General features: G+C 44.1%; 1 non-coding gene across 1 annotated transcript; it reads left to right on the plus strand.

The window, feature by feature from the left end:
• Positions 1-590: 590 nt before the first annotated feature.
• On the plus strand, positions 591-752 carry LOC138526618 (U1 spliceosomal RNA). Its single transcript, XR_011283663.1, has one exon. It is a non-coding gene; the product is annotated as a U1 spliceosomal RNA (small nuclear RNA).
• The last annotated feature ends 21,041 nt before the right edge of the window (positions 753-21,793 follow it).

The following is a 21,793-nucleotide window of genomic DNA, read 5'->3' on the forward strand; positions in this document are numbered from 1 at the left end:
GTGGTGCTGATTTGTGGGTAGAAAACGCTGGGAACAGTAGGCCGTGCCAAGTGGATGGCACTGGAAGACTCAGTGACCTCTGGGCCCTGACAAGGGAATACTTGCCTTTGGCGCTGTGCAGGCTCGGCTGACACCACACGGCATATGGTTACGGCAAAGATGTCAAAGCTTCAGCATTGTCATTGAGCAGAACTCTGAGATTCAGGGGTGGTGGAGCGTCGAGGTCCAGGATGATTATGATGGTGTGAATGGGGCCAGCGCTGAGCAGCTACGCTCAGGAGGGCCACGGGCCCGTGTGGGGCTGACAGGCCAGTGGGCAGACTGCAACAGGCCTGCTCAAGCCATCCTGCGATTTATACAAATCTCGGGCTGAGCAGCACCTGATGGGAGAAAGGAACTGCGCTACAATCTGCTCTTCTGCTGGGCTCTGTCTGCTGGAGCTTCCCCCTACACGCGGGACAGGCAGCTCTGCAGACGCTCAGAGCTTCCGGGGATTGAGGGGTTGGGGCTGGGCCAGGGCCTGCCTTCCCACCCTCGCTTAGCGGGGCTTCCCAGAACTGACCCAACCCCTGCCCTCTTGCATGCAACTCATACTTAGCTGGCAGGGGAGAATGTGATCTCAAGGGCAGATCTCCCAGGGTGAGGCTTACCCATTGCACATCGGATTTGCTGACCCCTGCTATGTTCCCAAATGCGGGATACACAACTGCATTATTTCTGGTAGTGGGGGACTGCGTTCGCGCTCTCCCCCCCGATTTATTGGTGAAAGAAAAGGTAAAGTGTGCACTAGGCCTGCTAGGTTGCATACTTTTAGATTGTGCTCACATTGCGTTTCTTCAATTAGGTTCACCTTTGGGTGATCGCTTTTCCACGTTTAATCTGTTGAATTGAATTATGCTTCTTTCATCACCACAGAAGTAATGTGTATTACAGAGATAAGCTGCCATATGTATTGGGCACACTGCACATGCTCAGGCAGCATCAATCATGCTTTGTACAGGACAATGCTGGCCTAAATTGGGAACAGCCAGCATAGACATGTTGCTACAGAGACATATTTTGGGTACAACCAGCATGACAATGTGTTACGTCAGTGACAGTGCTGTCTTACACTGTGGACACATTGATCATTAAAATGTGTTGTGTTGTAAAATGTTCTTTTCTGCTGTTGGTGACATGGAATTTTCATGTTCCCCTTTAGAACTGATTGTACACTTATGGCTTTTTGGTCACCTTTTCTGCTGTAAAATGCACCATTTCGCCCCCACTATTTCAGAAAAATATTAACACATAGACACTGAAAGAAATCACAAGCAACTAACCTTTGATCACTGCCCATGACACCAAAAGCTATCCTTGGGACTGCATGGCTATCACTGCCTGTGATGCTATTGTGTCAAAGGTCACACAATATCGCTTTTTAATATACTGCTTTGGGTGAGGTTGTTGACTTTTGGCTCGCCGGCCCACTGGGTGACAAAAAGTTAATGCTTCGGCCCCACATTCAAAAAGGTTGGACAAGCCTGTGCTAATAAGACAAAACCGTAAGTGCAACCTCCCAAAGGGAGGGTGAGCCTAAGTAAGTGCAGTAAGTAGACAGCGGCTGGGATGAGAGATGGGGGGTCAAAACCCTGAGGATACATAAGGGCCTTGCACATCAGTCAGGCTACTCTATGATTAGCAGGGAAGAAAGGATGGGAAAGGAAGAGGTAAAGAGAATGATCTTGAGGCTTTTTTTGAACTTAAGAGGGCCCTACCTCTGCAAATCCTGACTGCTCTTACACCCTTGACCCTAAATTGGGGCCGCACCAGACTGATGCTTGGCCCCTCTATGCAGTCAGAGAAGATTGTATTTTACAGATGCTTTCACACGTCATGACTGGACCCAAGTGAAGCAGGCCACTGTCCACTGAGCACATCAAGAGGGATGTCAGATCTCTCTGATGAAAAACATTCATGCCCTAGTGCTTAATTTGTAAAACAGTAAGTGAGCTCAAATATTTTCTAACACGCCCATGACACATCAGGATGGAGAGCTCCCCACCCACTGTTGCCACCACCCATCGCTGCTCCCCATGCTGCCAACATATACATGGGTTCAAATCTGCAACTCCTACCTGCTCATTGTCTTTGAAGGATATACTCACCACAGCAGATATGTGATTTACAAATTCAAATCAACATACTCATAAAATAACATACTCATTTCGTCGTTTACATGAGACACATGTTTAAGTGTGTTTTTAAAAACAGTCATCATGTACATTTTGCTCTGATTCCATAGGTGTTTATTATGTGACTGACATTTAAAATAATAAAGTTGCCAAAACACCACATTATTATCAAACTGAGTCTGAGTGAATAAGTGCCAGGGCTCAGAAATAAGTGCCAGGGCAGAGCCCTGGCAAACTCCCCCACAAATTAAGCACAGACTGAAATGGTAAAAACATCCCGTGTATATGCCAGTCCGGCAGCAGCCTCTCTTCGCATGCAGTTTATAGACAGCATTCTATACACCTCGCTTTCTGTAATGAGGAACTTGCTTGAACCGCTATATCTTTTTCATTTTACGGCTGTCACTGAGCCTACAAAAGCCCCCTTCGTGAGTACATCATCACAGGGAGCTGTCTTCCCCGCCTAAAATACGGAAGGCAGGCGCCTTGGAATTACGCCGCAGTCAAGTGGCTCCGCTGGATTCTTGAGATAAACACCCATGAGGGCCCTGGGTGCATGCGTCAGGTGGGGGGCGGGGTGGGCAGGATGGATTCAGAACTGTGGAGGCCGCCCCGTGCCTGAACAACTCATCTGCGAAGATCCAAGCCGGGATGAAGAAAGTCCATACTTTTTATCCGGAGATCACCCATGAATGGAAATGTCCCCCGTCAGTGAGAATGCAGCTCGGCTTCCCAGCCTATGGAAGACTGATGTTTATTGGAAGCCTCGTGACATAGTAAAGTAGTTTACGAGGCCTCATTTGTTTTGGTGGTCTGCTGTGATGGATGGCCCGCTATCTGCCACCGCCTCGTCTGTTGTGGTATTCCTGTAATAAATGCTCATGGCCAGACAGTGCTAAATGTGTTCTTTCTAAATCATTTGTTACTTATAACAAGTTTCCATGGTTATGAATCAAGGGTTGTTTATACTCGCCTTCGGGAGAATTTGTCATTTTGAAGCAGCTTTGTCAAGCCACATCAGATACTGTAGTTAAGATGTAAACGTATTGAAATGTGTTTGCAATTCCTGCAGGGAAGGTGCACAGCACCACCACCATTTTAGAGAAAGGACTGTTTTGTTTAACTTTAGCTTAAAGTATGTCGTGGCTTTCTTCCTCCTGTCAGCAGGATGAGTGATTTATAAATATGTCAATGAAAGCAAATGATTTACTCACCGTGTTGTTTGGGGATTTTTAATTATTTGTGGTGGAAACGCACTTTGCAGAAGGTGTCCTGCTGCACCTTTTATCGCCGATAAGTTTTGCAATGTGTAGAAGTATTATGATTTTGCCAAGCGCTGCTATTAGATGCCTGGGAACTCACAATATTTTGCACCTGTTACCATCAATGGCCAGTTAATACCACTACGTCTGTGCCTTTCCCATCCCTACACAAAAGCCCAAACTGTTGGCATTGCCAATGCTTGTTGTAGCTCGTGGACTGATTCACAAAGACGTTACCTGTAGTAACCCTAACTTACTCTTGGTTACTCCTGCAGAGAGACTAGTTGATTCACAAAGAAGTTACCGGTAGTCTCTTGAGTTACTCCGGGAGACAGACTATTTGAATCACAAAGAAATTACACAGAGTGGCTCTGACATACTCCTGACTTACTCAAGGAAAGTGAACAGTAAGTTAGGAGCAGGCCAAGGTTTCTCCTGGTAACTTGGTTGTGAGTCGGTTCTTATGAATCTTTACTACTGCTCTGGGGCTGCTATCAGGATTTACCAAGGGCTCACAACCAGGTCAGGGATTATGACTATGAGGGAGGTAGGGAGTGTGCTTTCCAGATCACGAATATTGCAGCACAGGCCAAGGCTAAGGGGCAACTCAGACTTCGCCCACCTCTAATGCATGTGACCTATGATGACCTTGCATGTGCGAAAAGACTATGCTGTCTCAGTTTCTCAGCGCAGGGCTTGTCTTGCTTCCATTGCAGCCATACTCATGGTATGGCGTCATAGACTCAGGGGCTTAAATTAACATAATATACACATAATACAAGGAAATTAATAATGTTGTAAATCTAGCTAAGGGGCACTGTTCTCTCTACTCACAATGACAAGTAAAAACCTCAGGAGCTGTTAACAAACACATCAGATTCGCTTGATTTCCTTCCATTCCCCCACAGCCTCCCCCTTACCACGTCTAGTGTGAAATGTGCACCCCTTCACACACTGCAGTCTTCAAAAGGTATATGTCAATGTCCAAAGCAGAGACGCCGTCAGGGCCTTTCACATTTTTCAAATGAAAGGGGCTGCAATTGTCCCCATATTGCCAGTCAGCAGCCTAATAACACTGCAATATATTCTTGTATATATTACTTACATTCTGGGGCTTACAGTGTGCACTTCGCAGCTTTGGCCTTACAAGCTGTGTTTGCTGGAGCCCTCCATCAGTCACTTCCATTGGGGAAAACAGAAGTATTATCACCTCATTGCCTTTCAACACTGGGTCCTCCACGTTAGCCAATTGCTTACAAAGCTGAAGGATTCATAGCTATTCAGCGGGCATTCAGTGTTTCAACAACCTGCTGGCTTGCTGTCTCATGCTAATTGGTGGCTATTAAGCATATCTTTATCTCCATTATAATGGGGGCAAACATCATATTGAAATGGGCTCCCACACATCCTCAGTCGGGCCTGGTCCAGAGGGCTTGATGACTGAAGACAATTATTTTGGTCAAGGTCATGTGTGCAAGCTTAGGTACTACTCAGTTTCTCGTAAGTCACAAACTGCCATTTGAGCATTCCAAACCTGTCCCCCAAATGCCATATAGCTGTACCAGGGCAGCGCCAAAGAAGAACAACTTCTATTTGTATAACACACGCCGCATCGTGAGTTGCCTCTTGCCATATCAGAAGGTGTAACTAGGGAGGTTAATGAAACAAGGCTTTCCTAGGTTACTTTTGGGACTAGAGCATGGTTTTCAAAGCTTTTTTGAAGTACACGAGAAAGAGTGCGACTCGGATTTGAGTGTTCATGCTTTTCAGTCCAATGGCAGATACCTGGGCGCTTGTTGTTCACAACTAGATGGCAAATACTACATCGTTATTTTACAGGAATTTAAATTGTACTGCCTAGTAACCACCTGCTAACCAGACACAGGATCCTTAATTGAATGGCAATGGATTTCCCAGAAGCTCTAGCACACAAAACCCACCAATAGCCCAATTAAAACAGCATAGTGTTTCAAGTGGAAATGGTTTCACTAGGCATTTTGCTACATAGAAATCCTCAAGGCAAGATGGTTGCCTGGAGAATTGGAAAGGGGCTCTTGTATGTGTCCCTTTTCATGTGTTCCCTGGTGCCAAGAGGTTATGGATGGTGAGAAAGAAAGGAAGAAGTAGGTAAGTGGACATTTTGTGTTTTAATTTAAATCATTTCAGGGTTCATGAGAGCATGGAAGCAGGGTATGATCGGAACCATTGGGTGCAGCGAACAGCCTGATCAGAATGCAGGATATTATCTATGGATTTGCGTCATGTTGTGAGAAACCAGCCTGCTTCAGCCCACACACACACACACACACGAGACAATGTTCACTAATGAACTATTTCCCTGAACCCTTAGCCCATCAAGGCATGCCACTTGAAACACTTTTTTATAGGTGCGTGATAAATGCCATATCATATAATATCATGTCATTTAGGTTCATGTGTGGTCCCGCTTTAAACTATTGTATAACCCTCTGTTACTTATCATGATAATTCGTGCCGGATGATAACTTGCAGCAGGGGTGATCCTGTAGTCAAAACAGACCTCTTCCATTCACTGTCCAACAGACAATGATGCTTTTGCTTCTCATACTGTCCCCAAACTGACCTTTCAATATGTGACCTTTGACAAAGTCTGGTTCTTAAACTCACACTGAAAATTTCAGTGGCATTTCCTAGCATAGTAATTTGCCTTTTAAATAATTGGGACACAAAACATCCCTTGCAAATTAATATGCGTTTGCTCGGTGACCCCATCTGTCAACGCACTCGTTCCAAAGGACTTGAAGATTTAAGCACTATGGACCGCCTTACAAGGTCAGTGGTGCAGTATTATAGCAGCTACAGAATTACCGCCTCTTTGGCCGCACTGCCCAGTTCAGAGTTTGACCATGAAGTAGAGGATATACCTCCAGCAGAATGCTGCAGGTAAATTCTCTACTTTAGGCCAAAACTGTCAGATTTACTGCCGATTTACCACCAAACTCGTAGCAAGGCTATACCAGAGTGATTTTTTGAAGTTGCCTTTGGAGTAGATGGATTTTACAGTGACTCCATGTTCCTATGTTTACTTGTTAAACATGGTTTATTGTTTTCTCTAAATGTTTTCTCTGCTGAATCTCCATTTTATTTCAGTTGTTCAAGTAGCATAGCATGGCCATTTTCTCATTAGGTTTCCTGGGTGTGAATGCCACTTTGCTCATCCTGCCATCTGTAATGTTTGTCTAATTCACTACTAATAATGTTAATGTGTACCTCTAGGGTGATGGCACATTCAAATGACAGAAAACCAGTAGTAAACATTGAGGGCCTAATTCATGGAACGATTAGTGCGCTGCAAATTGACTTTGCACTGCCAACAAACACATAGAAGCGGACATAACTCACAGAGCAATGCAAAGTGCATTTTTTGCAGCACAAAGTCACTTTGCACTGCAAAAATACTCTTTTCACTGTGCTAAGTGGGCCTAATTCACCAAGGATCTAATTCACAGAAGCGTTTTATAATGTCAAAGCCTCATTGGAAAAAGCTCTGTGAATAAAGGCCTTAATGCTTTTTCTTTTTTTAATTAGGCCCATTTAGCTCAGTGCAAAGAGTACTTATGCAGCGCAAAAATGCACTTGGCAACGCTCTGTGATTTAGGCCCGGTTTTACGTGTTAGTTGGCAGTGGAAAGTAACTTTCCACCACGCTAAACGTTCCATGAATTAGGCCCAAAACGTGCTTCTGTTTATTGGTCGAGCTTTAAAACAGACCTCTATTATGGATCATAACATTGCATCATATAGAACAGAAATAACTGTGTTCTTGTCTTTTGATTTAGCCTTTTTTCTTGAAACTCCTCTTTAGGCTTAAGAAACAAATAATGTTCACCACGCTGCTATGCATGGCGTCCACATCTCATGTAGGTTTGATATTGCAGTGGTGTGGCAAATTGACTCAATGAAGTAACTTTCCAGTATGCTCTTGCATTCCTGTACAGTAAGATTGAGTTCTTTTGAGAGAGACTACTTCCAGAGTTGTAGCTCAATACAACAAGCAGCCAGTGATGTTTGTTACAACTCTTATGAACACGTCACACACATCAACGCATGGTGATACAGTAGCTATGCCCAGATGCAGGCCCCTCGAGCGTGCTGTGTCTAGAGACCCAAGCCACACCGCACTTACAGAGCTTAGCAGGCCGAAACATGTCTGGTGTTGCTTATAGTCTCCTGCCAAAGGGTCGCAACCACACAGTTTCGGTCGCACTGCACATTGGTTTAATGCTAGGCTTTGCAGGCTTCCAGTTGTTTTGATGATTGCAAAGTGTTTGTGTCCATACGTTTTCAGTATTGCACAGGTGCCCTTAGCGGCAGCAGCATGAGCAGACATGGAGCATAAGCTTCCTCTGCCCAGAGATACAAATTACACCTGCCAAATGGTGCACATTTAGATCAAAATAAGTCTGTGGTGGCTTGTGTCTCATTTAGAAAAAAAATTGACCAAGCTATTCGGGATGTTTGATCCCTTTTTTCGGGCCGGGGGGGGGGGGGGTGAAGATAGATTTGCACATGGTGATTTCCCATATGGAACGGCATCAACAATGCTGGAAGGCTGCCGAGAGCAATTTCCAGTGGTTATGATTCATTCAAAGTATGGAACAGCTTACACCAATGTTAATGAAAAACTCAAGTCTGTCATGGCAACATTTTAATGAGTTTATGACAACTAACATTCAGTAATGCATGTACTTAGCAGTTGCAGTTGGAAAAGCCTTCCTAAATATGGATATGCTGGCTTTGGATTAAGGCGCTATATAAATAACACATCATTATCATTATCATTAAATATGTTTGCACAGAGCAAAATGTGACTTACAGTGCCAGGCGCTATCTTTTCAAATTAACTAACATGCACCGGTTGAGCGCACTGTGTGATCTCACAAATCCTTCAGTAAATGCCCGATCCACTATCAATTGACCAAATAAGTCAGCAACCTTCTGAGTTTCCCTGTATCTAGAGGATGGATGGCGTGATGACTGTAGCTACGTAATAACCAATAGCACATATTGTTGATTTTCAATTGCATTTTACCTTTTAATGTTTGCCTTTTCCATTTGACTTTCTGTTCTGAGGGAAAATTGCTTATGGCTTTCAAAATTCATTTTACAGACTAAAATGCTTACACAAAATTACGAAACACTCCAACAATTTTTATTTCACCATACAGTCCAAATGGTAATTTGAATTTAGTGGAGCACTTCAACATTTTATAAGCATTTAAATTTGGAAGTAATCAGGGTTCTGCTCATGTGCAGTATATGGTGATTTCAAGTTATTGGAGCATTTTATATTACTTTAAAACACAAAGACCTGGAAACCCTCCAGTATTTGAAGCACAAGCACTGTGAAATGAGTGTAACGTTTGTAACTCTTTGCATGCATACTATGCCAATGTGTAATGTAGCAAACTGACATTATTTCTGGAGAATTCTAAACCACAGAGAGCATGGGAGTTATACACAGGTAAGACAAGAATCCTATAAAAACAGGCTTTTTTTCCAATGACTAACATTCCTGTGATTCACTAACAATAGTTTTTCAAAATGTATTTACACAGAAGGCAACATTTATGTTTAACAATTCCCTGAATCACTAAATGGCTTCCACCTTTGCATTAAGTTCACCACGGAATTCTCTGAGAATTGGATGCTACTACTGGTTCTAACTATGTCTATTTGAAGCAACAGCCAGCTAGACACAGCCAGCAAGTTCCAATCCAAGCCACTCAAAATGCTCAATATATCTACAGTTAGTTCATCGGGTACCACTGTACATTTTCAAAAGGAAAAATAGGGGACAATCAACATGTCGCTTTCCATATATCTTTCATGCAAAAGGTTCAGTCAGACAAAAACATTGAAAGGACATTTGAATACCATTTGTGGTCACTTAGCATCCAGGATTGTTAAAGCTGTATATAACTGTGCAGGGTCTACAATCAATTTTAGCATGAGTGATGAGCAGAAAGAGCATTTTAAGTGTCCTCCCTTATTTGCATAAAACTATCCCAGTGCCTCTCCATAGGTGTGCTTTAACCAGGCCAAGAAAATGTAAGACCTGGTACAAAGCCATACTATGTTAGGAGATAGAAAACCTGCCAACACCTCTGTGTCAAATCTGACATAGATCGAAACCATACAGCATCAAGGGGCATATATCTGCAATTGTCTTCTGTTGTATACCTCAACCAATTTAAAGGAATGTCCACAAGCATAGTACTTTAGCGAGGCTTACCATGGGCAGCATGAAGGAATCAGCATATATATGTACACCATGTAAAACCATAAAACAAAAAGACTACAGGGTCACCACTTTAACAGGATGCGCCTGTGATAATACATTGAATCTGCCATGTACAAGGATGAGTAGAGGCTAAAGCACCTGCTCAGTGCTTACACTTTTACAGAACAAGAGTGAACCCGATGATAAGATGCACAGTTGAGAGATATGACTCCTTTGGCTCTTCTGGTAACATGACCAGAGGTAAGGCTACACTCTCAAGAGGGGTCTTGATGTGATTCAATAGCAACCCAAACAACAAAGTATAACTGTCCAAAACAAAGAGACTGTCCACCCAAGTTTCAGTAGGTATATATTCAAGGAGAAAAACAAAAGTGTGGTTAATGTGAGTAAACTTAACGCAACAAAACCCTTGAAATTCAATGTATTGGGAAACGTAGGACCTGCTCAACTCGGCGTGTTCCTGTTGATCTCCCCCATAATCCCATTTTGTATGGCAGAGTGAATTCCTTCTCTTATAATATATATGTTCTCCTGGCCTTTGCAACAGGAACACACTGAGCTAAGCCAGTCCTGCTTTTCCAAAGGCACTGAATTTCAAGTGTTTTGTTGAATTATTTTTACTCACCTTAACTGCACTTCAATTAAAGGGTTTTCCTTGAACTTCAAGAGTTTTGTTATACCATAGTTTTATAAAAAAAAAAAAACCTCTGTATATTCTTTGGCAACACTGCCAATGGTCTTTGGTGGTGCCTACTGAATTATTTTCAGCACCACATTTCCTGGCCTTTGGCCATGGACAGTGGCAACAGCCTTCGGCCATGGCCACTCTGGGGTAAAATATAGCCCCTGAATGTCAGAAATAAAGAGACCATGCCAGTATTTAAGAGGGAACCTGGCTGGTGCTATCCATCGGAAAATGCAGGCCAGTCCAAAATACTTCTTTTTCCAAGTTATGGTCTAGTGACATGGAAAGCAATGTGCCGAGTTAATTTCTACTAAAATTGACAAGTGTGCACATGGAGAAAGACACTTACTTTTCACAAATGAACTGACATTTATATGGAAAGGCCGACTTGGTGTATTTAAGGGGACATTGGTTTCCCATGGTAAATTATGTCCTATGCATGAACAATACTGTTGTTTCAACTGTTATATTAAATAAATACATTACACATGGACAGATTTAAAAACTGCAACAGTGCACATGGGATGAAAAGAAATAGTTATGCATTTGGAAACTAAAAAGGAGGAATGATACCTGACATTTAAGAAATAAAGTTGAAGGACAGAGTGCCTTCATCAGGAACAAAGAAACTTAATTTCATCATATAAAACCAAAGCATGGAAAAAGAAGTGTCTACTTCATTTGGTGTAGATTTGAATACTGCTTCCTGATGTAACTATGAACTATCTGTGTGGATAGAGTGAACTTATTTCTGTTTATACAGTATGTTAAGATGAGATTATATTGTGGACAACAGGCCCTGGTGCAGCATTCAAAGTTGCAGATACACTGTGGGCAGATGTAATATGCTAACCTTCCAGAATGGAAAACTGAAACTTGTTGCTCTCTTGGAGCAGAAATCCCCCACTGAACTGTGAAATGGATAGTGTATCAGTGTCCTGACGTCACAGCCCTTTGGTTTGATGCATACCAGGGATGCAGGGCTGGTTTAAGGTAAATGCATAAATATACAGAGAAAGAGATCGGAATTGTGGTGAATTGCTGATAACATGGCCAACAGAAATTACCTTTAAGGTCAGGTTTCACATAAAAAGTGCATTAACTCTAAACAAAAACCCTTTGAACATCTGAACTCAAGACATTTGGCCAAGGACCACAGGAGAAGAATGTCTGGTTGTTAGGTTGAATGCTAAGATACACAAAGAAGTAGATTGAAAGTAAGGGAATAGCTGATAACAAGTGCTGCAGAAGTGACCTTTAAGGTCAGCATCCACATAAAAAGTGCATTAGCTCTGAAAAAAGACCCTTTGAAGCCAAGGAGAAAGACATTTATATAAACATGGCTAAACCAGATGGCTTGTCACATGTTTTAAGGGGAATGGAAACTGTTTGGTTCCGATCTGAATGTGAAATTTAGGTCCATGCTGCCATTGATTAAACATTGAACACATGGTTTCTTAAACAAAATGTGCAGTGGGCATCCCACCAAACTCAAGTCAGGCTTATATTAAGCAGAACAAAGAGTTCATTGGGACCCTGTAAAAATGAAATTAGTGTTATGTACACAAAACTCAGTTATGGGAAAAATTAAGTTTCTGCCATTTTCATATACCTGAGAAATGGGAAACTTGGCAAAGGGATTGATCATGAAGGTCAGCTTTGAATCAGAAATGGTCCCATTTTTAGCTATTTCGGCACAGCAGCAAACCGTGAAAAACGGTAGGCCCGCCCAGGGAGGGCAGGCCGAAAGAAAATTAGTATTGTCCAACTCGCCATAAATAAAAATATAGAATTAAAAAATATCTATATTCATGTGGTTGTCTGAAAGATTAAGGGGGTTCTCACCTTATGAAATGTTTCAGAACACATAATGTGAAAATCCTGTTCAATTTGAATTGATGTATTTTTTCTCCTCCCTCAGCCTACATCAAACACTCTTCTCAATTCCTGCTCCTATCAGCATGCAGGGGGGTGTGGTGTGGGGAGTGGAAGGGAGCGAACTAGCTAATTCTGACCGTGGGAATTATGAGAAGGTTGGAGTGTCATCCGTGCTATAAGAGGGCAGGTTAGCATCAGAACACAGGTTTTTTACCTTATTTTCCGGGAGATAGCCTGCTGCTGGACTCTTGCAAGGTACAAAGAGGCAAGGAGAAGTACCAAGGCCATCCGGGTAAACCTTGCCTAGAAACCTGAGAGCCCTATCTGAGAGAGGTCAATCTGGAGGGACTTTGCTGTGGGAGAGGCCTGGTGTGAGCTGCCTACCAACAGAGGGTCCTAAACATCTGGCTGGCTTCCTGAGCAAAGAGCAGAGAGCTCCCATATAAGTAGATATCCCAAAGCCATCAATTGCACGGGTAGCCACCTGCCTGTATCCCTTTTCATTAGTCTGTAAAGGGGGAATTAAACTGGGTTGGCCCTTATTACAATTTATTAAATCTCATTCAAATTATTTCCCCATAGAAAACCACCATCTCTCTTGAAATTGAATTGTGTTGACAGCTGCCTGCCTTAACCTTTCCATTAAACAGTGGGGCAAGGGGAGACACTGTGTTAACCCTTAGCACAGTTGATTAAAGTAAATTAATTAATTCCCATAGAGATAATCACGGGATGAGTGTTGTTAGAATTCAAAAGTAACAAAGCTCATGCTTCAAAGCTCATGCCCAGTTTGTTAGAGCCGGTATAGCCCATAAAGACTTGGTTGACTGTTTTCTGAATCCCTTCACTCCTGCACATAATGGGATGGGGGGCTGTATGCCAAAAGAAGTAATCCAGACAACACTGCCTTTCAAGTCAGTGTGGAAGGTGCACAACAAAATGTCCCATGCATCCCCAATCATTTAAAATCAGAATTACAAAGCACTGCATCTCATCTGTATATGTGTTGCCAAAATGTTATTTCCCCTTTGTTCTCATTTTCTCTAACCAACATTTTCAGGCATTGCTTCTCATTTTAATGTGTGTTGAAAAACGATTTCCCTTTGAGTTCCTTTTCTCAACCATGCCTTTCAAATGAAAGCCAAAAAACAAAAGTTCCCATTGATGCCCTGGCCTCCCAAAACAGAATCCCAAAACATTGCCTGTCCTTTGAATGTGTGTTGCCAAACTATTTTCCATTGTATTGTGAATGTTTTCTATTGGATACATTGAAATTAAATTTGTCGTAGGTTGTGGCTGCATTTTTCAAAATTGTACCTTTGTTGTTTTAATAACCGAGTTATTGTTGTGATATTGGGTGTCGCCGCTGTCTCGGGAGGATAGCTCTGGGGCAACATGCTCACCTTGAAAGCAAAATGATACGGAGAAAAACAGGTTCTATCCTCGGGTCCGCGCTTTGATACCTCTGGATATAAAGAGGCCGATTCATGGAATAATTGTGCGCCGAAATCGGTGGTGCAAGCAAGAAAAATCCAGCACACAAGTGTGAATCGCACGCAAGCGAATCATGGAAGTCTGAGCGTGTTTTTACTGGGAGCTGCGCCGGAACCGCGTGTGGCACACACGTCACTGCGACATCCCGAACACTGTGCATGGCGTGCACAGCGAAAGAGCACAACGTGTAGCGCACACACCAAAAAGGGGGCGGAACACGTGGAATGGGGAACAACACGTGAAAATGAGGGCGCAACTGGGGAAGTACTGCTGGGAAATACATGGAATGCCCACAGGCGCGCGAACAACACGTATTCTTGGAATCGAATAGGGGAAACGCACGCACACCAGAAGACACGCACAGGCGTAAACACGTCTGCCACACAAAGGTAGGCGGAAGCAGCTCAGCGCAGTATAAAAGTGTGCGCAAACAACGAACACGTATATACAGCTGCAGTGAATGTCCCATTCCTCGCAGCAGTGATCGTGGGACCCCGGAGGAGGAGGAGAATAGCCAGGCCCCGCATTTTTTTGCCCAGGACCAGCCTTTTTGGGATGCCTGGTGACTAGGTCTATGGCAGGTATAGGTTTCCACCTCATATCATCCTAGACCTGGTCACTGAGTGGGAGGATGACCTCACATCACCCACCTTGTGCTCCCAAGCACTGAGCCCCTTGGAAGAGGTGTTCAATGGCCTGCATTTTTTGGCCACTGGGTCACATTTCAGGAGACCACTGCCATAGTTGGGGGTGTCTCACAGCCCATGCAGTCACGCTGCCTACACCAGGTGCTGGCAATCATGACTGCGCGCCCCTCAGTCCGCAGGCACATATACATGCCTAGAACACCTGTAGAATGGCAGGCCATGGTTCAGGACTTTTACATAATGGCCCACTTCCCCAAAGTGCTCGGTGCCATAGATTGCACCCATGTGGCCCTACCTCCACTAAGGGCCACTGAGAACATCTACCGCAACCTCAAGCACTAGCACTCCATGAACGTACAGGTTTTATGCGATGCCCATGGAATAATCACCTCTGTCTATGCAAACTATCCTGGGACTACCCATGACAGTTTCATATACAGAATGTCTGCCCTGAGCCGGGACCTGGAAGCTGGGAAGCATGGCAACACATGGCTCTTTGGTGAGTAAAAATGTCTGTGCACATGCATGCATGTCACACACAGACAAATACACAAACCCAACTAATGACAACCATCATCACCTCCCCAGGGGACAGTGCCTATCCTCTAAGCACCCACATGAGGATGCCAATACGGAACCCCACCACACCACCCCAGGTAAAATACAACACAGCCCATATTGCAACCACTGAGTGGGGTACTCGTATTCCGAGGGGTGCACAGGGAGTTTTACACATGATTGGGCTGGTGCGAGCGGGGTACCCGTATTCTGAGGGTTGTGCATGGAGTTTTACATGCGATTGGGCTGGCGCGAATGGGTTACGTGTATTCCGATCCGTGCGCAGGGAGTTTTACACATGATTGTGCTGGTGCGAGCGGGCTACGTGTATTCCGAGGGGTGCACTGGGAGTTTTACACGCGATTGGGCCTGCGCGAGCGGGGTATGCATATTCCGAAGGGTGTGCTGGTAGTTTTGCATGCGGTTGGTCTGGTGCAAGCGGGGTACACGTATTCTGAGGGGTGCACAGGGAGTTTTACACAATGATAAGGTGAGATCTTTCATCAGGACAGAGGTCAACATGATGTTAGATCTTGGGGTGATTGAGATTCAACCGTCTAGTAGTCCTTGGTACATTCCTGTGTTTCTGGTTCCAAAAGCAGGTTCCTCTGAGTTGAGGTTCTGTGTGGATTACAGGATACTGAATGCTATCACCAAGACAGACCCACAACCCTTGCCTAGAACCGATGAGCTGGTGAATACTATGAGTGCCTCCAAGTACCTCAGCACATTTGACCTCACTGCAGGGCATTGGCAAATAGCCCTAGCAGAACAAGCCAAGGAGAAGACAGCATTCTCAACTTCAGAAGGCCTTTACCAGTTCAGGGTAATGCCATTTGAGTTAAAGAAAGCACCTGGCACTTTTCAGATGCGTGTGAATCATGTCTTTAATGGGTTGAGCGAATTCTGTCTTGCATATCAGGATGATATAGCAGTTTTCAGTGCCACCCGGAAGGATAATTTGAAACACCTTAGAATTGTATTTCAGGCTGTTCAGAACGCCCACTTGACCATAAAGGCCAGAAAGTGCCAGATTGGTCAAGGTTCAGTGGTCTACCTTGGGCATGGAGTAGGTGGAGGGAGGATCTACCCAGTAAAGTGCAAGCAGTGCAAGACTGGCCTACCCCCACTACACAAACCCAGGAGAGAGCAATTCTAGGTCTCACTGGGTATTACAGAAATATCATGGCAGACTATGGTACCATAGCTACCCCTCTGACTGCTGTCACAACTCCTAAGAAACCCAAGAAGTTCTCTTGGTCTGAGGAGTGTGGGAAGGCTTCAATGGCTTAAAAGACTCCTTGTGCCAGGCCCCTGTTCTCAGGGCCCTTGACTAAAAAAGATATTGTATTGTGCAGACACATGCCTCTGAAACTGGGATAGGTGATGTACTATCACAGGTAGATGTGAAAGTCAAGGAACACCTGATTGGATTCATAAGTCGCGAGCTTAAGGACAGAGAGCTTGGGTGGTCCACAGTAGAGAAATAAAGTTTCTCTGTTGTGTGGGACCTAAGGAAGCTGATGCCCTACCTCTAAGGGACCAACTTCACTGTGCAAACTGACCATAAACACTTGGCTCATGTACATGAAGGGAGAGAATCCTAAGTTGCTCGGGTGGTCCATAACCCTGCAAGGTTTTGACTTTACCATTGAGCATAGGACAGGTGTCCATCATAGCAATGCTGATGGGTTTTCCAGAATGTTTAATCGACCTGAACACGAAGCTCATCCAGGGGTGAATTAGTTCCCCCTGTCCTTGGTCTGGGAGGGGTCAGTGTTAGGAAAGATTTCCATGCATGGGTAATGTTCCCTCCATTTGTGAACCCAACTTTATGCTGTTGTATGACACTCCTAGCCTGGCCTTTGCCAGTGGAGCCCAGCCTTTTGCTGTGCTCCACTGTCCTTTTGCTCTTTTAGTTATGGGGGAACTGACATGCCCTTAAGACTGCCAGTACTGGGATACTTTGTTTCCCTTAGTCTTTCACTTTGTTGCTATTCTTTAGTAACATTTTATCAGTGCATCATGTACCTTACAGTACAGTGTGCTGGGGTCCCTTTTTCATTTTTAAGGCCCTAGACACCCTCAAAGGATTGGTGGTGAATGTGCAAGTGTGCCTTGGATGGAGCTGGGGGCAACTGTTACATTTTTATGTATTTTCAACTCTTTTCTGTGATCCATACCTTGTTTGGTCCAGGACAGTGACCAGGGCCTCCAATGGCCATGCACAAGGTCCTTTGTTCTGTCCTTTGGCCATCTTGTCCGTTTGCCTTCCCCAGGTCGAGTGGACCCAGGAACATTCCTTATTTGGTCCTGCAGACTCCTGTGTACCAAAGCTTTCACAGGCTTCTGCATGACTTGTGTGTGTGCCTCCAGGATGTGGGCTGGAGCTGTCTAGTTCCAATACACATTCTGGGTGCCAGGAGGTCTGGTGTGCTGGGATAACTGGGACCACTGTGGTCCATGATTGGTCCACATCTGGGATGGTTGTATGTGAGCAGATCTCTCATTGGTTTCTCTTCATTTTGGTGTGAAGGAGATTTTGGATAAGAGAAGGCATCTTACAACCATTCCAGGGAGATCTTCCGAGTTCACACCCAGCTCAGTAATGGAGCCAAGTATCCTGAAACAATGAAGCAGATCCATGGAACTGCTGGTGACCCACTGGAAGGTTTAATACCCTGAGCCCACTGTTGTCCCATCGGACCCCCTGCTTCTGATCAAACCAAGAAGGCCTGCAACGGGGCTTCGACCCATTGGAATAGTGGGACCAACTATTCTCAGCACCTCCAACTTAACCTTTAAGCAAGCCTTTTTGGAAGTCTTCTTGGACCACCCAGTGAACTGACCGGCTTGAATGGGCCTTTGCCTGGAACTGCCACTGTTTTGAGTATCAACTCGAGCCTTTGGAGACTGTAAGTCATGGATCTAAGGCACTCTCCTGATGAGGTATGTACACTTAGCATATCTAGGTCTGGAATTAGGAGAATGCGCATGAATCCACGCCTACATGGTTATCGTGTTTCACAGCTGTGGTGACAAACTTTGCGGGTGCCTTGCTGCTGTGCCCCCCTTTGCTCTCAGACTCGCTGCAGTGCAGCTGGCCTGATATCTTCACCATAAGCAGAGAAATCACCACTGTCCCAACACAGAATCATTCTGGGAACGCAGCCCCTAAAAGGCACAGAGCCACGCAACTGCAGGATTTCAACATGCGACCAAAGTGGACTCGACTGCCGAAGTTTGTTCCTGAGTGTCGATGAGTACTTGCAACACTTACCGGTGCCCCCTGGTGCATCCACCCATTTTTACTCATAAGTGTCCCTTGAGGGCCACTCTTCTTTATCAAGGTAGCCTGTGCTACCGAGCTATTCCCAACTCCTGGATCCTGTTCTGCCCTGTTGTGGAGATCCTCCTCGAATAGAGGGAACTTTTTCTTCACTGTCTCCACCTTCTTGAAAATACCCCGTTTTGACATAACCGCACAATTGCGTGTGCCTGCACCGAAAGTACTTTTGAGCTCAAGGCTCGACTCGTATTAGGGACTGGACTGCCTCTTAGCTAGGGTGTAAATTGTGAAGGACTGCCTCAGAGATACTCACACTGTATAAAACCTTCCCTTTGCAGTTTGTGGAACAGTACTGAAATATCCCTGTTGGCCATTGGTTACTGTATATATGTTTGCTAGATTAGTGTTGTGTTGGTTTTGTTAATACTGCTGAATAGTTACTTTGTGTTTGATTTAAAGGCCTTTAATAAACGTATATATATTGTTGCTATACACCTGACTCAGAGCAATTTGTGGTGTTGTTTACTCTGTGTGCTTATTGTGGGCTTTCGATCACCCTCACCCCTCCTGAGGCCAATGCTACCTTGATTGGTCTGGCTTGTCCAGAAGGTTACCCTGTTCCAAGAAACAGGGTAACCTTCTGGACCTCTGCCCACCAGGTCAGAGTTCAGAAATCCATCTTAACATGAGCACTCCAGCACTTACCCCCACTCCCTCTTCCCCTCTTCTCTCGCTGCACTTGCATGTTTGAATACTCACAAGGCGTAGGTTTGTCTTTATCCCCATGCATATATTTTGTTTTTCCATCCCATGTTCCCTCCCTGTTGCCATGTTGGTGCTTTGAAACACAATGTACTTGTTGTATAAGTGTGTAATAAATGCATAATAAATACATTAAAAAAATACATAGCTCCCTAGTGTGAGGCTACTCCTTTTGACAGGGTGTGCTCCTTTGATGCTCACGCTCAGGACAGCTGCCTGCTATGTGGCTGTCCCGGGTGCAGGGCCTTGCCTGGCCTCAGAAAGAGATCAAAGAGGAGTCCCGGTCCTCCAGGTTCCTGTCCTGTCATTTGGCAGTATATATCCGGCTGACCAGAATACACATCACCTATAGTGACTGCCTGGGTGCCCCAGTACATACACTACATGGGAATGCTGTGAGGCTAATGTTCATAGCTCATCCCTTCTCGTAACAAACAAAATGAAATTAACATCCTTGCGAAGAATTGGATACATTGTCACAGCCTTTGCTACAAAATCACTATAAGATTTGTCCAGTGATTCATTTTTGCTGCAAGCTGTTTTTAAGGACGTGTCAGCGGAGTGCCAATTGATTAATTGTTGCGGCACATTGTGGGTAGAGTCAGGGTACCATTGAAGTGAACTTGAGAGGAGGCTAGTTGACAGAGCCCTGTTTTGTTCACTTGTTAATCAGTAGTCTGGTTAAAGATGTGCAGTGAGCAGTATGACTGAAACGTGCTATGGAAATCTGCTAAAAGAGTGCAGGCATGTCAAGTGGGCTGCGGAAGGCTCTGGTGGAAAGTGTTTGTAGACGGGCAGTAAGTGCTTAAATAAGTATACTGTATGGCAAATGAGTCTTCAAAGTGGGTGGGTAATTGAACCCATTGGATGGGTGCTTCACAGATATACACTGCTTTTAAGAGCCCCAGACCTTGACACAACATATGAGGCAATCTCATGTACCACAACATGTGCAATTGGGTCAGTTGGGTAGTTGTGCTGGGTTTCTCACAAAGCTTGGGTGGAGTTGATTGCCTAGACAACCAACCTATATGCCCTTCATGTGTAGTGCAGAGATTTGAGAGGTTAGCCCCGGCTCCCTTGAGTAAAGGAAAGGCAAAGGCCTCACGTATATTACGGGAGGCCTGGTCAGAAGATGGGAGAAGTTAGGCAAGTGCTTCTAATGCTGCACCAATGAGGTATCCAGCATGCTTAAAAGGGGGTGGGAGTGAGGAAAATATTTTCATTGGGAGTGGAGAGGGAGACATTATTCATTGAAAATGTGAGGAAGGATGATACTTCCTTCCCGTTGAATAGAAGGAGCATTTTAGCTTTATTTGCAGAATTACCCACATTGAAACCCATCACTTTCAGAGATTTAGAAATGGTTGAGTTTGTCGATGAAAAGAGAATAGTTCTTGTATGGTACGAAACAGTGTGAATGCGCTAATCTTAAGTGAGTCAGAAACCCTGGCACAGTTAGGTGTTCATGTGTCATTCTTCTTCAAGAGTTGGTGAACAGGAGGCGTGTTGTCAGGCTTGGGAGTGAAGGGAAGTGGTGATTACCCTGAATAAGGAGAGAGACATTGGTCAGAGGGTATCCTGGGCCCCAGTGAAGTATTCCAGGTATATGGAGAAAAAAGATTGAGAATGGATTGGCTGCTCTCTTAATAATAGGTGTTCATCAACATCCCTAAATCAGTTGAATTATTGAACCTGATCTCTTGGAAAACTTGGGGGAATAGCCAGCTTTGAAAGAATTTATTATTATCCTAATCCAGGAAATCTGGCTTCTTTCGAAATTAGTATTAGATGGATACAAGGTTTTCTCCCAAAATGCAACTAATTGCGGTGGGAGTCATGCTTCTTTTGGCATGTTGACAGCCATCAGATCTTGTATGTTGGACTCAGTTTAAAAAATGGCAACAATTCAAATACGAGCAATAGTGGTGGAGCTCCCACTCGTAGAATAGGGGAAACCCTCCCATTTCCTCATAAATAATATCTATTGGCACAAGGTGATTGCTCCCCTGGCAGAGTTCCTAACAAAGTTAGATACCTGGGTCTTCTACTGGCTAGACATAAAGGGGAATAACCATATAATCTTGGTAGGCAGGGTTGGCGTATGAAGATGATGGAGCATATGTGAAATCAATACCTTTCAAGACATTCCTTCAGGGATGTGACAGAATCACCTGTTGGAGCCTTTGGGAATGTTTATGTTAAATGGTCAGACTAAGGGTGATAGTCCCCCGAACCTACCTGGAATAATGGCATGGCAAACTCAATTATTGATTTCTTTTTTGGGGACCATCTCCTGTTGGATTGTTGAAATGTTTTTAAAGTGATAAGAACTGATCTGAGTGACCACAATATGTTGGTGGTTGATTTTTGGATTTTTTCAAACATTTGAGACAAGATGAGACTGAGAGTGTACATTGGAAGAAATAGGTTCTCAATGTCAAACCAACTGATGGATACCTTTAATTAAATTCTTCTACACATTGGTATACCAACTCCTATGAATGGAAAATGGCCACATTTAATGCAAGGTTCTTGTATGATTAGTTAACGGGAATACTTGATACAATGGCGGGCAGTGATAAATTCACACAGAAAAAAGATTTCAATGGAGAGACATGATCATGAATTTGATTCAATCATATTAAAAAGGAAAAAATGTTCTAAGATATGCTATACGTAAACTTAAGAAATGTAACCTTAGTACAATGGCTAAACGTGCTGGAATAAAAGCTGCAAAATGTTATAATTAAGGATGGTTG

This window comes from Ambystoma mexicanum, chromosome 7p (genome assembly GCF_040938575.1).
Source record: "Ambystoma mexicanum isolate Mex_15411 chromosome 7p, UKY_AmexF1_1, whole genome shotgun sequence".
NCBI classification, from domain to species: domain Eukaryota; kingdom Metazoa; phylum Chordata; class Amphibia; order Caudata; family Ambystomatidae; genus Ambystoma; species Ambystoma mexicanum.